At 45.1% G+C, this 15,182-nt stretch overlaps 1 protein-coding gene across 1 annotated transcript in view; it reads right to left on the reverse strand.

The window, feature by feature from the left end:
• The window catches only part of GABRR3 (gamma-aminobutyric acid type A receptor subunit rho3), a 964,887-nt gene that overhangs the window by 747,431 nt on the left and 202,274 nt on the right, over window positions 1–15,182 (reverse strand). The gene's annotated exons all lie outside the window — the stretch shown is intronic.

A 15,182-nucleotide genomic window follows, 5' to 3' on the forward strand; every position in this document is an offset into this window, starting at 1 on the left:
ATTAAACAAAACAATATCAAAATGGCAAAAATCCAATTAGTAGAACTGGTGATATTCAATTATAGAGTTTAAGGTCAGAATTGCACAAAAAAGCACAAAGCTGAAACTGTGGATATCTGGTCATGCCGGACTGGGACAAAGTCTCAAGTTCAGGCCAACCACAAAAGAGTGCGGGTTGGGTGTGTTGAACAAAGTACCTTGAATCCTGGTTGTGTAGTGTTGCATGGATACGGTACGATGATGAGCTGAACACCTGGAGAGATGCTTTGGTTCTGAGATGCACAGGGCTGTGGTACGAAGTCCTCTTGCGGCCGTCGAATATCCCATCGATGTGGGTTTGTGATAAAAAGTCTGGTGCCAGGGAGGTCATCATCAAGGTTGATGTCTGCAAGAGCTGCGTGCACCTGGGCCTTGGATGCACCGTGCCTTCATGGAGATGTGTCACTTCCATGTCCTGCGAGGCCAAGTCGGTCTTTGCGATGGGAACAATCCACGCAGCAGCAACGCTGCTTCCCTCCTGCCTGTAGAAGCACCTCCCAACAGAGGATATGTTTCGCTCTGCTCTGAGATGTGCCGCTCAGCAGTGGGGATGCATCGGTTCCACTGGTAAGCACCTTACAAAGGTCCAGGACTGGAGTGGCACCATTTGGCCGGATAAACTCACAGATGGCAGAGTACAGGTGCAGGTGAAATGTTTTTGGAAGCCTGTTATGTCCCTAAGGTTTCAGATCAGGAAGCCAGCTAACTAGCCTTTGGTGTCACTCTGGGTTCAAGAGATGCAGGCCTAGTCCTCATCAGCACAGCAGTCCTTCTTCCTGGTACAGTATCCACAGGTTCAGAAGTGTACTGAAATGGTGGTGTCTGAGGTCATTATTTTATTTACAGTTGTACCTTTGAATTGGGGAAAGACTTCTAGAGGCTGCTTCCGAAGTGGACAGATACCCTGCCTTTCCTGCTGTGGCTCCAGGCTAAATACAGGAGCTATGTAGCTCTTTGTGTGGAGACAGAAATTGCCTATTTAGGTGTAAATGAGCTCCTCCCTCCCATCCTACCAGTGATAGCCCACTCTGTCATACCTAGGATCCCATTGTGTGCAGCTATCTAGAAGGAAGTGATAGGTTTCAGTTTTTCCATGCCCTGCCCACTACATACATTACGTTTATGAGTTAGCAGAATGTGTCTAACTAATGATATATTCATTTATGCATTTGCGTTTATATTTTTTCTATATCATTCATGCCTGTGACATTATTTCAGTTTTCTTAGCTTAGCCTGTGTGCCACCATTTTGAAGCATCTCCCTTACTGTGCGAGTGGCACTTGCTCATTCCCCCTCCCGTAGGAATAGGAATATTCCACATGTCAGCAGTTTTGCCTCTCGGCCCACTGTGACTGAAACTACTAGCGAAACTCTCTTATCAAACTGTTCTCATGTGCTGGAGATGCTAAAGCATGGCTCCGTGTCCTTGGGAGGTGATAACAGAGCAGATGCAGATGCCGCTTGTATGAGGCCATTGTTCACCCTCTCCGGGGTCCAGTACTTTTCCACTGTGGGCGTGTTTTTCTCTGCTTTTCGTATTATAATGTGTTACTGTGATGATATGAGTCAGTCCTCTCGATGCATTCTCTGGAGTGCAGACCTGACAGGGCCCATCTATAGATGAACTTTGTATCCTAATAAATATATTTCTAATCCTTCTCCACTGCCTGGCTGGCTTATTATATGAGAATGATAGATGAGTGAGCTAAGTCGCTCAGGTGGATTTGAGCCACGCTTATCAGATGGCGCCCGAACAGGGACTCCGTGATAAGGATCTTTCTCACCCGTAAGTGGGTAGCAGAAGGCCGGGGACCCTCTGGTCGGCACGGTGGGCCCGGATACCCATTTTGATGCCGAGCTTGGTTCTCGCAGCGCTGCCCCACCCTGCTGATTGGGAGAGGTCCTGGTTTAAGATCCTGCGCCGGAGTCCAGAAGGCGGAACCTTGGAGCTGACCGTGTTGGTCCCAGCAGCCGGCGGTGGAGAACGGTGGATGTCGGTTCTGCGAGCAGAAGGTGAGTGGTCCGACTGTTGATTGAGGGAGCTGGGATGCTCCATGAGACCGGTGTGTCTCTGAGACTGGTGTGTCTCTGGTGATTGGAGGAGCCGGTGTGCTCCTGGGGCTAGTGTGCTCCGGGGAACTCAGAGTGCAAGTGGCGCTCTGACAGACTATTGGTGATGAGGGTTTCGGGTGGATGTCTGTTTTAGAGCATCCAACCGGGTGGTACTGAGACTGGAGTGTGGCTCACCACGGTTAAATACTGGGAAAGGACCCAAACCCCTAGTGTGAGTGGTTTGATGGAAGAGTCCCAGATCTTCCGGGGTAAAGTGCGCAACGGTCTGCAGTGCCGCCCGGGTGGCGGATGTGTCCTCCAACCTCAGAACAGTTAGTGTACTGTTCGGTCTGCGGTAGGGTCCAGGTTCCCCAGGACTTGGTCGACGGGCCTTGTCCCATTATGGTAACACGTGTTTGGCAGGGATTCAATGCATAGGACGTGCGTGTGCGTGTGTGGTTGTGTGTGGAGATAGTTGTTTGGTTCTTTTGTGCCTGGGTATGTGTGGGTTCTTTGGCGGTATCTGATTGAGTGAGTTTGGTGGCGTTTGATTGAGTGTGCAAGATGCCGTGTTTCAGTAAGTTGCGATGTTTTAGGTGTTGCTGCAGTTCAACTGATGTCAGATTGGCCAAGAGCCAACCCGGTCCTGTAGAAGACTCTTGATTTTGTTTAATATTTCTGATGCAGTTAAGATAGATCACTTGCAAGAGAGATTGTTTGCTAGGCACTCCTGTCAGAGCATGTTTGATTCCCTAAGGTTGTGGCAGAAAGAGGAAATTTTAGTTTTAAAAGAAGACAAAATGTGTACACTTAAAGTTGCTTTTATTGGCTCAGTGAGCCAATGTGAGCAGTGATTAAGAGGATGGGGTATGTATTTCATGTAACATGTTTTATTTTGTTATAATTGGTTTGGGTTGAGAGCAGTCTGTGGGCTGCCTTTTGTTTGTGTAAATGTTTGTTTGAATGAAGTGAGTGCGTCTTGTTGCATAGGTTAGATTGTCTGGTCCTTGTGAGCTATCTGAGATGGGTGTGCCTGACTATCAGTGTGTTTTTCATGTAGTTTAAAAGTGCATGCAGGGCTGTGCTCTATGGAAAAGAATTTGGTTTCTTCCATTCCCTCAATTTGTGAACAGTAGAAGATGGAGAAAAAGGGATTTGATTACCGGTAATCAGAATGTATATTAATAGAATGTGGGAAGAGTGTAAAGTGAAAAAAAAGAAAGAGAAATGTATTTGCCAAAATAGTGTTAATTATTGAATGTTAGAAAGAGTTAGGAAGGCTTATTGGCTTTGTCAGCGCCAGACCGACAAGCCGAGGCAGATTTGACCTTGGTGGTGAATGCCAGGGGCAGGCGGAAGGCTGGCTAGCAGCCCAGAATTCTTAGCTCTTGGAAGGAGAGTGAAATGCAGTTGTTTAGTTAGTTTTAAACATGACTTGTTGAATGAATGTGTTTCAGTCCACAATCAAATAAAAAAGGTTGTAGAACTCCGAGTTGGTAAGGTTTAGAATAACAGTGTGTGCATTTTTATTCAGTTTTTGAAGATTATGTAGGATGGAAACATAGATGCTTGTAGCCGTAGAGAGCGTAGTAGATGTGACCTTGTGTGATAAGCACATTCCAATGGGTTCGCAGAAGCACCGAGAGCGAGAGAGGAGTACAGGCAGAAGATTATGGGGGGGCTAGGAGACCCAGCTCCTGGCACAGACAGCAGAGATACACAGTTGGAGCCAGCATCAGCGAGTCTGCATAATTATGAGTTCTGCTCTTTCCAGCAGACTGCTGTTCAGAACACATGTGATTTAGAATAAGGAACAAAATTATGAATAACTTTCAACAGGTTATTCCATTTGGACATAGAGAATTACACTTTAACATGGCCTAGCCTGAGAAAAGAAGGATTGATTTGAGAAAAATTAATTTACTAAATATGTTAGTGAGTGTTACTCCTCTTGTTTGAATGGTATTCAGTAAGTGATTGATTTGTGTGCAGCTTAATGGCAACAAGAAAAGAGAGATTTATTGGTTGTCTGTCGTGTCCCTTTTTTGTTGTTGATTTTTTTTGTTTCACTGTTGGACCATGTCATAGTATAACATTTTTCTATTTCAATAATAATTGAGTTGGGGGGTCCCTGATTGGCATACTGATTAGTGTCTTTGCTAGTGGATACCAGTGGGGAGTACTGATGTTGCGAGGGCGGGTAAAAATATTGATTGTGTTGCTCATAGGAGCGGCCTTGTGGGAATGTATATATGTGTGTAATGTCTATATGTGTGTAACAGTATTTGTATGCAGTTTGTCCATGGGAAACCATTGCAGTGGGCCCAGTGCCCCACCCGCTGAGTAAAAATGCAGAGTTCGTGTATTGCGCAAATGTCTGCTAGTGTGCACTGGAGTATTTAGTATGTTCTGGGGGTGAGAATATTCTCATGTGATTTTCAATGCTGCTAAATGTTTTAAATTCTTGGCTGACGGGTAAAGAGGTTAGAACTGGTTCTTGTCTAAGACAGCAGACAGGGTTTTCAGAACGGAAAGTGAACGGTGAACTGGTGTGAATGAGCTTCAAGCATAGGTTTTACGGTAAGTATTTGTGGAAGGTATTTTTACTAAGTGGTTGCTTTTTTTGTCCAATATTTTCTGTGTTGTTGTTTCTTTTGTGTGTGTTTTGATTTGTTTCGTTTCAGTGCAATGGGAAATATTTTTATCTGTGTGTTACGGTGAGTATTGATGCAGCTTTGTGCTAGACAGATTAAGTGTGCACTGACACCGCATGATGCATGATATGCATGAGAAAAAAATATAGTCCTTTGAGTAACTAATATTGTGTTTTCCTTTTGTGGCCTTTGTGCTATTGTGTGTTTTATGTTTTCTTTGGCTTATTGTGCATTGCTTGCTCTGTTCTGCATGGAGGGTATGCTGATTGATCTTAAGCCTGACAAATTAAGTAGGCCAGCATGCTGGGTTTTGGGCCACAGGCTCACTGTGCATGAAATGCATGGCATCGTATCGTGTGTCACAGCTCATTTGCATGTGTGACTGTGATTTGTCTATGCTTTCTGTGCTTAGCACAGCAAGTATACCTGCTGCCTTGGTATGCTTGTTTTTTATTTTATGTATGTTTCTGTATTGTATTGTTTTGACAATTCTATTATTGATACTAGAACAACCTCCTCTATGGGGAATTTGTTCTGGTCCCTAAATTTCACAGACAACACTTCAGCAGTGTATGTCTATTTGGTTACAAGGGGTATGGAGGGGAAAATATGAGAGTTCTATGGTGTACTCATGGTGTTGTGTCACAAGTCTGACCATTACCTAAGTAATTTTTGTTCATTTATAGATTTTCCTTTTACCGCCATTTCCCTAATGAATGTCGCATAGTGCCTAGTTATGGGGGACTTCAGCTGTGTCCCAGTTCCATTTCCTTTTCCTTACTACTTTTCCTTAGTTACATTGTATTAGATATTAATAGGCACACATATCATTTTATGGCAATGACATTTCTACATGTGCTAAAAGATGTTCTAGCCCTCTCAAAAGTGCTATGTATCCCCTAGAATTTTGTATGTGCTCAGCGCTACACCCAGTGGTTGATGGTATTGACCGAAGTGAAATATGTTTCAGATTTCCTTCTGTCAAAAATGGGGGAGGAGGCTAGCTTCCCGCTGGAGCTAGCTCCCCGCTAGCTCTCATATAAATTAAAACTAGGTAACATGTGTATTGCTCCCTCCTGTCCTGCTTTGATCTAAAAGGGGAATTGGATGTGGGTAGTTTTGTTCGACAAGTGTTGGGTAAACTGAGAGTTTTTATTAGAGAATTATTTTAATTGGATAGGGATGAAAGGAAGGGAACAGCCCAATCAATCAATCATAACACTTGTATAGCGCGCTACTCACCCGGGAGGGTCCCAAGGCGCTTGGGGGAAGGGGTCCGCTACTGCTCGAACAGCCAGGTCTTGAGTTGTCTCCTGACTAGTGTTTCCTTATTTGACCTTTGAAGGGAACAATAGGTCGGTACTGTCACATTCCTAGGTAACAACATCATTATTGTGCAGCACTAAGTAAAGGTGTACAAGTCTCCTATCAGTTAGCCGGTATAATTGATCTGATATTCCCTATTAGAGCTGGTGAACAGGTTTAACTCTAATTAAAATGTTACATGGTCTAAATTGTGAGAAAGGTGAAAAGATGCTTGTGTGATCCTCAGCAGAAATATTTTTAGAAATTAAAGATTTGTAGAAGTTAGTTTCTTACTGCCTCTATAATATGTGAGCATTGTCATGAGCAGAAATATAGTTGTTTTGAGTAAAGAAAAAGAATATTAAAAGTGTTTGAAGTTTTGCACAACAGTGAAGGTTCATAAAGTAGACGCTGTGTGCTCGCTATAGGAAGAGCGGTTTGAACTTCCCTTTTTGCTGTTTCTCAAGTGCAAATGGGGGAATACAACATGTCTGTTTTGTTTTATTTTTTCTCTTCTCTTAGAATTCAATAAATGCATACTTCCATCTACAGGTAATACAGCGAAAAGGCAGATATGTAATGTATTACCTATTGTCAGTGCACAAATTTATTGATAGGTACGATGTGTTCACCTTCAAATAGACATTAGTAGAGCAATATGAAAGCACAGAATAGACCTCATTTGGTTTCTTTGAATTTGAATTTTATTCATATGCCTTGTCTAAAGATCTTCGTTCTATTCATCAGCAGGTAGCAGACACCCTGAAGCCGTTGCCTGAGGGGCCTGGCCACAACATCAACCCAGGGGACTGGGTCCTCATCAAGCGGTATCAGTGGAAGTCCTGTTTGGAGCCTAGGTGGTCGGAGGCCAAGTTGGTGCTCCTCACCACTCGCACCGCACTTCGAGTGGAGGGTCGGAAGGCGTGGACTCATGCCTCTCACGTGAAAAAGGTCCCCCTTCCACTACCCTATGATGCGTGGGTACGAGGTGGCGTTGCAGATCACGAGACCGAAAGCGTTCCTCGATATATTCCCTTCTCTGATGCGTTACTGACCGAGGAGGAACACAACGAGAACGCGCGGAGGCCAGCCCTGAGTACAAGTAGCGAGGCTTCTTTTGGTCACAGTGCACAAACAACGGAAGCCACCTCTTTTAAAAATGATTCCCCAATTCTGTTCACAGATCCTGAAGTGCGAGGGAGCACTCGCTATAACTTGCGGCCCAGGAAAGAGAGGCGAAAGAACTGAGCACTGGAAGAGGGGCTGAGGTAGGGATTAGGAGTGGACTATATTAAACAGGCTAGCCTAGTAATAGGGATGGACTGCTGAAAGAGCCCTGGTGCACTTTTGAGACACTACTGAACGGGACGCTAGAGTTGTGTGTGGGCCCAAGTTCAGTGCTCCTGAGTTGCTGCAGTTGTGCGACTCCATCGAGGGATTAGGGTTTGCGAGACTGAAAGCCTGCCTATGAGGCTTTACCGGACATAGGGAGAAGAGCCCTTTTGAAGGGTGAAGCGCCCCTCTGGCCGGTTTTGGAGTGTCTGGAACTTTTTAGTAGTGCCCCTTAGTGTCTGTAACTTTTAGGCTATCCCTTGGTCCGTTCAGTAGGTGATATGTATCCCTTTTGGCCGTCCTATCCCCGAGGAGGAACAGCCTTTTGCTGCTCCTCGCAGATCAGAACTTGATTCACCATGGCATGTCCTGTCTCGAAAAGGAAAAATAGTGGTTTTTGTGGTATTCATCATTATATTTTTGCTAATTCTTGGAATACTGTTCTTTCTAGATGAAGCTTATCCTGCCCACAAGCTGGTCCCTACTCCTTCTCCCTCGCCAGAGCATAATATGATCACTGTTGATTATGGTGAACAATGCATGAGGAAGGGCTATCGTGACAATGTTTTCATTAAAACTTTACATCATGCTCATGCTGTGTATAATGTGACAGATTGCTGGGTCTGTGGATTGCTTCCTTCTGCTGCATATAAGAAGGACAGGTTACTGGCACTTCCCTTGACACCTGTGAATAGCTGCGTGGGCTGGTACACTTTGATTGGTAGGGTGAAATTCTTTCAACAGCCTTATTTCCTGACTCCACGACTACCTGGTACTGGGTCAACATTGACAATGCGAGTACGCCCTCTGCCCCCTTCATCCCTTGTACGGTAACATTTTTAGAAACTTGCTCGAAGAAGGTAGAACGATTTGTGACATCCAATGACACTGACAAAGTGAGGGGGAGTTTTCTGCAATTGAACTCTTCCTTAGCCTATAGACACCCCCCTGGGGCAAATAGTAGTGGTCATTCTCTGATACCCCTAGCGACTATTGGACATTTACCTTATTTTTGTATTCAGGGAAGAGGTCCCGTTAAAGTGGGTGACACCTTCTGCATCTGCATTCTAAATCGTTGATTTAGGGACCAGTTGGTAAATGATAGTTAACTCCATGTATAGAAGACCTATTCACTTCGTATTTTGTACATTGCCAGAGCAGATCAACGGTTGATCCCGCTGCCCTTTGTTTTTACGAAGTTGGTTTCTGTCCTTGTAGAGCGGGGTCTCACATATCCTGAGCCAGGTCCAGGAAGAGGTGAGGTCCACTCCCCGGGTACCCTGGGTGAGTAATGAATTTTTGTACTTATTTGAGAAACAATGCACCTCTTTTAACAGACCATGATAGCTGATTGTGATTCACTTGTTCGTTTGTTCCCAACATACAGTATTAAGTCAACCAGGTGCCGAAGAGAGGAGTTTACACAGATGAAGGAATATTATATCCTTTACTGTTGTTCACTTGTGTGTTTTTTTGTATAGTTTTTCACACTTTATTCACTCATAAGCAGTAGCATATAGATAGAACAGAGACCCTGACGAAAGCCTAGGGTACCATCCCGTTGTGGATGAAACATGTTGGTCTCCTCGCAGCTATTTGTGTGGACTGCGATGACGATGTTATACTGTTCTTGTTTTTAAAGGGGAAGGGGCTAACGTCTATTAAAACTGGTTTTTGTTAAGTTCCCTATCCTTTTTTAATCACCACTTATTTGTTTTTGCACTGCACTTTCCCATCGTATCAACATCATGTGGTAGTACCGAGTGATTGTGGGTCGCTACCCCGAACTGGCTATCAGGGTATGCTGGTCTCAATGCTCAAGAGACACAATACCCGATAAGGATTACCAAATGAGAATATTGATCCATACAAGACTTTTGATGGGAATCCTTAACCAGGGGTGACTTACGTCTACTGGTGCTTCACATTTTGTGATATGGTTTGTTAGATCAACTGTGTTTGTCCTCATGTACAATTGGCATGGGTACAAAAATATAGAATCACTACTGTATTTCTAATCTAGACCCCTAAGTTTGTTGTTTATCAGCTTCTGCAATGCGACTGCCTCAATTCGCCTGCCCCTTAGTCCTTCACTAGTTACTCCCCCGAACATTTACTTTGTGTGTGGGGACACTGGATATCTGTGGTTGCCTGAGGGATGGGGTGGGATTTGTTATTTGGCTTATTTACTTCCCCCTGTTTATGTAGCACCCTCAGACTATCATAAGACTCATCGACGGTTTGCTATAATGCCTGGGCAGCATAAAAGGAGGGTTCCCCAAGTTGAAGACATAGATAAGACGGATACTGGTCGGAAAATTTTGATGGGGGTTGTAGGAATTGTGGGTGTGTTACTGACTTGAGGCCTATGTGTTTATTGCCTTCCTCCTTGTTGTTCTATGTGTGCCAGTAACATACGAGTTTCTAAAAGACGGACAAAACAATATCCTGTTTCCAATGATCTTGAACTTTATGACCTCCATTGGCTGATGCTCATTGATGACGATGTTCTTGATTAGGTTCGTGTCCCGACCCTTAGAATTTGATGTAAGGGCCCTCCTTTTGGTTAATAAAGTTAGCCACAGTCTGCTAAAAGGAGGGTCTGATAGGTTTCAGTTTTTCCATGCCCTGCCCACTACATACATTACGTTTATGAGTTAGCAGAATGTGTCTAACTAATGATATATTCATTTATGCATTTGCGTTTATATTTTTTCTATATCATTCATGCCTGTGACATTATTTCAGTTTTCTTAGCTTAGCCTGTGTGCCACCATTTTGAAGCATCTCCCTTACTGTGCGAGTTGCACTTGCTCATTCCCCCCCCCGTAGGAATAGGAATATTCCACATGTCAGCAGTTTTGCCTCTCGGCCCACTGTGACTGAAACTACTAGCGAAACTCTCTTATCAAACTGTTCTCATGTGCTGGAGATGCTAAAGCCTGGCTCCGTGTCCTTGGGAGGTGATAACAGAGCAGATGCAGATGCCTCTTGTATGAGGTCATTGTTCACCCTCTCCGGGGTCCAGTACTTTTCCACTGTGGGCGTGTTTTTCTCTGCTTTTCGTATTATAATGTGTTACTGTGATGATATGAGTCAGTCCTCTCGATGCATTCTCTGGAGTGCAGACCTGACAGGGCCCATCTATAGATGAACTTTGTATCCTATTTCTAATCCTTCTCCACTGCCTGGCTGGCTTATTATATGCGAATGATAGATGAGTGAGGTAAGTCGCTCAGGTGGATTTGAGCCACGCTTATCAGAAGACACAAAGCCCAACTACCAACTACATCCAGTCATGTGAGCAGAAACAGGCTGTAGGCAACAAATGGCTAAGACAAGAAAAGGTTACATTTCTAAAAGTCCTGTGGCAACAAATGATGGACGGTATGCTGAATGAATCAAACATTCACCCCTAATGAAGTGATCTGGGTTAAATTAATTGTTCTTTTGCTCACTACTCCGCCCCAGTTTGAACCCAGCCATTTGCAATGAGCCTCATGGGAACAGTGCAGTCTGAACTGCCAAGCCAGGTTCCTTCCTGGACTGGAAACAAGCATCCTGGGACCAGTTTTTGGGGTAGCACCCCTCATCAGCCAGGCTACCTTGAATCCAATGGCACAGGCAGTAAGGGAACCACATCTGGGCATACCCATCCCACTGAGGGAGAAAAGTGCTGTGGCAACAAATGATGGATGGCATGCTGAATGAATCAAACACTCACCCACAGTCAAGAGATCTGGGTTAAATCCATTGTTCTTTTGCTCACTAGAATCACCCCAGTTTGGACAAAGCCATATGCAAATCAGTCATAACTCTGTTCCTCATGAGAGCAGTCCAGCCCGAACTGTCCAGCCAGGTCCGCCCCGAACCGGAAACATGCATCCTGGGACTGATTTCTGAGTAACACCCCATATCTGCCGGGCCAGCTTGAAACAATTGGCAGAACGAGCAAGTGACCCACCTCTGGGCATAACAATCCCACTTAGGGTGAAAAGTGCTGTGACAACAAATGATGGATGGAATGCTGAAAGAATCAAACATTCACCCCCCAGTCAAGAGTCAAATCCATCGTTTTTTTGCTCACTACGCCAAGAGTTAAATCCATTATTCTTTTGCTCACTACGCCGCCCAAGCTTGGACCCAGCCATATGCAAATAGGGCATGACCCTGTTTCTCATGGGAACTCCATCCATCATTTGTTTGAGTAATACTTTTCTCCCGTAAGTGGGATAGATATGCCCAGAGGTGAATCCCTTGCTCACTGTGCCACTGGATTCAAGCTAGCCTAGTTGACGAGGGGTTTCACCCCAAAACCGGTCCCAGGATGTTTGTTTTCAGTCCAGGAAGGACCTGGCTTGGCAATTCAGGCTGGACTGTTCCCATTAGGAACTGGGTCAATACTGATTTGCCTATGGCTGGGTCTAAACTAGAGTGGCATGGTGAGCAAATGAACAATGGATTTAACCCAGATCACTTGACTGGGGGAGAATGAATAATTCAGCATTCCGTCCATAATTTTTTTGTGTAACACTTTTCACCCTAAGTGGGATAGGTATGCCCACACATTGGTCCCTTGCTCACTGTGCTGTGGAAAAGTAAATTATGCCATGTTCTGTGTCCCTACGCGTCCTCCATCATATGTTATGTGTGAATGATTAATATGCATATGTATTCCCCATGTTCGATTAAAGACGCAATTATAGTTGTGTCCACCTCTAGTATGCCAGTTTCCAGTCTTCGTGAATACTACGAATGTTAGGCCTATGTAAAAGTTACGTTGCCACGTTTCTCAGTGTGCACGTTATTTCATTGTAAAGTCCCCGTTTCTAGGCCTCAAAAGGGCCCGGACACCAGATTCAGCTCCTGTCTCCTGAAACCCTCGCTGAGGAGCGAGACAGCCCCCACCTGTATCCTCGACCCTTCACTTACTTCCTGCCTCACAGTGCCCGGTTCAGCCTGGCTCTGCCTCTGAGTCTGCCAAGAGTATGTTATGATTCCAGTTATCAGTTCAGTCCTCCTTCTCTGCATTCCTAAGCTCCTGAATCGCATCAATAGTTTCCGTCATTGTCTAGCTTTTACGGCTCCATGTAAGAGAAATACTGCATTTAATGGTCATTTAATATTCTTCATCACGCACTACATGTAGAATAATGCATGCTCCAGTCCTAGAGTCTGTTAGCCTTTACCCCGATAACTTTTGGATTCTATCAACATGTTCTCTAAACATCAGATACTAGATACTGCTTAGGTACATGTCGCCCTGACTCTCCAGACTTCAGTCTCTGCTCCTAGCACAGAGTTCATAGCCGCCAGCTTCTCCTAGTAACACGTCATTGCCAGTTTGCGCGCACCATCAGGTTAGAGGTCCCGGCTCCTTAGGTAGCCCCCTCCATGGTTTCCGCCCCATTTATGACATATTCTGTTACGTTTGCATCACATGTCTATGTATACGCCCTGTTACACCTCTTTTCACCCTTATCTTTCGCGACTGCTACGCGTCATGCCTTCTGCTCCACCCACTGCTACGCCTACTGCAATGTAATGCTATGTGTTTGCGTTATGTATATATGCTCATGTACTGTTATTAAAAAGTTGTTCCTGCTTCCTGCTCCTTGTCCTTTTCCCGATTCTGCCCCCGGCAGCGCTTGCCATCCTATTCCTGTGCAGGTTGTCCTGTTCCTGTCCTTATGCTGTATTAAACCTGCAAAACTCCTACTACCTCGAATTTTGACTCTTATTTATTGAGCTATCTGTTATTACTATGCCTAGACAAAAATAGATCCGGTATTATTTATTTATATACCACATAATGGCGCCCGAATAGGGACTTGCCCTTTCCCCACGCGTCGGTGAAGCCACGCCGACCCCCTGACCCTCTGCAGTCGTGACGGAACTCTTCTGCGCACCGGCAGATATTTCTGCTTCAAGTATCCCTCAGGCCCACGGAGGAGACGGAGGAGGCGGTCCAGCATCCAGACGAGACGGTGGAGGAACGCGGCGAGTCCCGACCAGAGCCCAAGCCGAGAGTCCAAGGTCCGAGGTATCCGGAGGCCCACCCGTAACTGAAGTCCGAAGTTCGTCGTCCGTCGTCGTAGCAGTCCAGTCCAGTCCGAGGCCTTCCGTTCTTGCTGCCCGGTGAGTACCGTTACTGGGGTAGTATCTAGACAGGGTCAATCTAATTGACTCTGGTCCGTGGGTTGGTGGTACACAGACTCACAAACGAAGTGTCCACTTCGGTGGATGCGGGTCCTGACGTGTCTCTTTATGAGACCGGTAAGTTTCGTACTGTTTCAGCAGTGCATCTAGTTTCTGTTCTAGTCAGTTCTGTTCTCGAGAAAATTCATGTATTCTGTGTTCCGTATTCCAGGTAGTATTCTGTTCGAACTGTTATTCTAAATGTTCTTCATGTATTTTGATGTTGTGGTATGAGTGTGAAGTAATTATCGTGTTTATTGTGTAATTACGTATTGTGTCTCAGTTACAGTTCAGTCATGCCCTTGTTTTCTAAGTTACGTCAGTTAAAAACTAGAAAGGGTCTGCTGGAAGCAGCAGTTCCAGTCCCGCCTAGGGACAGTCCAGGTCATTTCATGTATCAGAAGCATGGCATAAGCGCCATATTATATCTAGATTTATGGGTAGAGTATACCAAAGAGTTGGAGGAAAAGTATAGATGGCCCGTATCAGGTACGTGGGATGCCGAGTGCATCATGAGAGTAGAAGAGGCATTATGGAAAAAGAAAGCCAGACAGTCACAGAAAGATGCCATCGAGTTATGGCGCAAAGAAGCTCATAAAAGAACGGAAAAAGAAATCAGAAAGTCAGAATTAAGTAGAGAATCCTTAGAACGAGCCCAAGAAAAAGAACTAATCGAGATAGGTGAACAAGTTAAAGCCGAACAGTCAGACAGACAGAGGAATGCCCTTATTAAGGGTATGTACCCTCTTCTTGCCGAGGGTTTGCCAAAAGCGACCCCGGAGGCATCCAGTAATTTCCCGCCACCATTAGTTCCGACCAAGCTACGTCACAAACCGACCGCAGCTGATATTTTCATTTCGTCCTATTTGGACGACACAGTCCCAGAATATGCAAATCCTGTTCGCGCTCCGCCAGTCCCTGTAAACCAGGCACTTCCCGTTCCTCCAGACACCGGGGCACCCCTTGCAGTACCTGCTACGGTCCCCCAGGTCCAGTCCGCCATACCAGTTCAGCCCGCATTTCAATTTCCCGCCACACTAGTACGAAGAGTATCGGTTGACGATTCTAGTTTAGGGGCCGCAGGAGGAGGTCCTCCTCAAACCCCGCCGCCACACAAGCGTTTAACATCAGTCGAATTACATGCGCAAGCGTCACAGCGTACGCCCAGATATCAGTCTGTTGCAGAAATAAGGAAAGCCCTTACCGAATGCGGCTATGATCCAGTCCCAGGCGAGGATAATATGGTTTTATATTCATTACGCGTAAGAAAGGTGGCCGAGTATCTAGTCACCCTACCGAATATGAAAGAAGATCTAGACAGAATATATCGTTTCATCCGTACAGGGGATGATCCAGAAAGCATTGGCGAGGCCATGTCTCAAAGGAAAGCTGAAATTCAGCTCATGATATTAAAGTTTCTGATCAATTGCCTAATAAGAGAACAAGATTACCCGTCCAAAGATCCGGCTGAAATGAGGACCCTGACAAAATGGAGTGATAATATAGCCGAGGGTAAGCACAAGACCATCAGTGCTATGGAGAGTATGTACAAGAAAATCCGTAAAGAAATAATAAAGTTACACGAACAGCGTAAAGCAGCAC

Source organism: Lissotriton helveticus, chromosome 8, assembly GCF_964261635.1.
Source record: "Lissotriton helveticus chromosome 8, aLisHel1.1, whole genome shotgun sequence".
In the NCBI taxonomy this organism is placed as follows: Eukaryota; Metazoa; Chordata; class Amphibia; order Caudata; family Salamandridae; genus Lissotriton; species Lissotriton helveticus.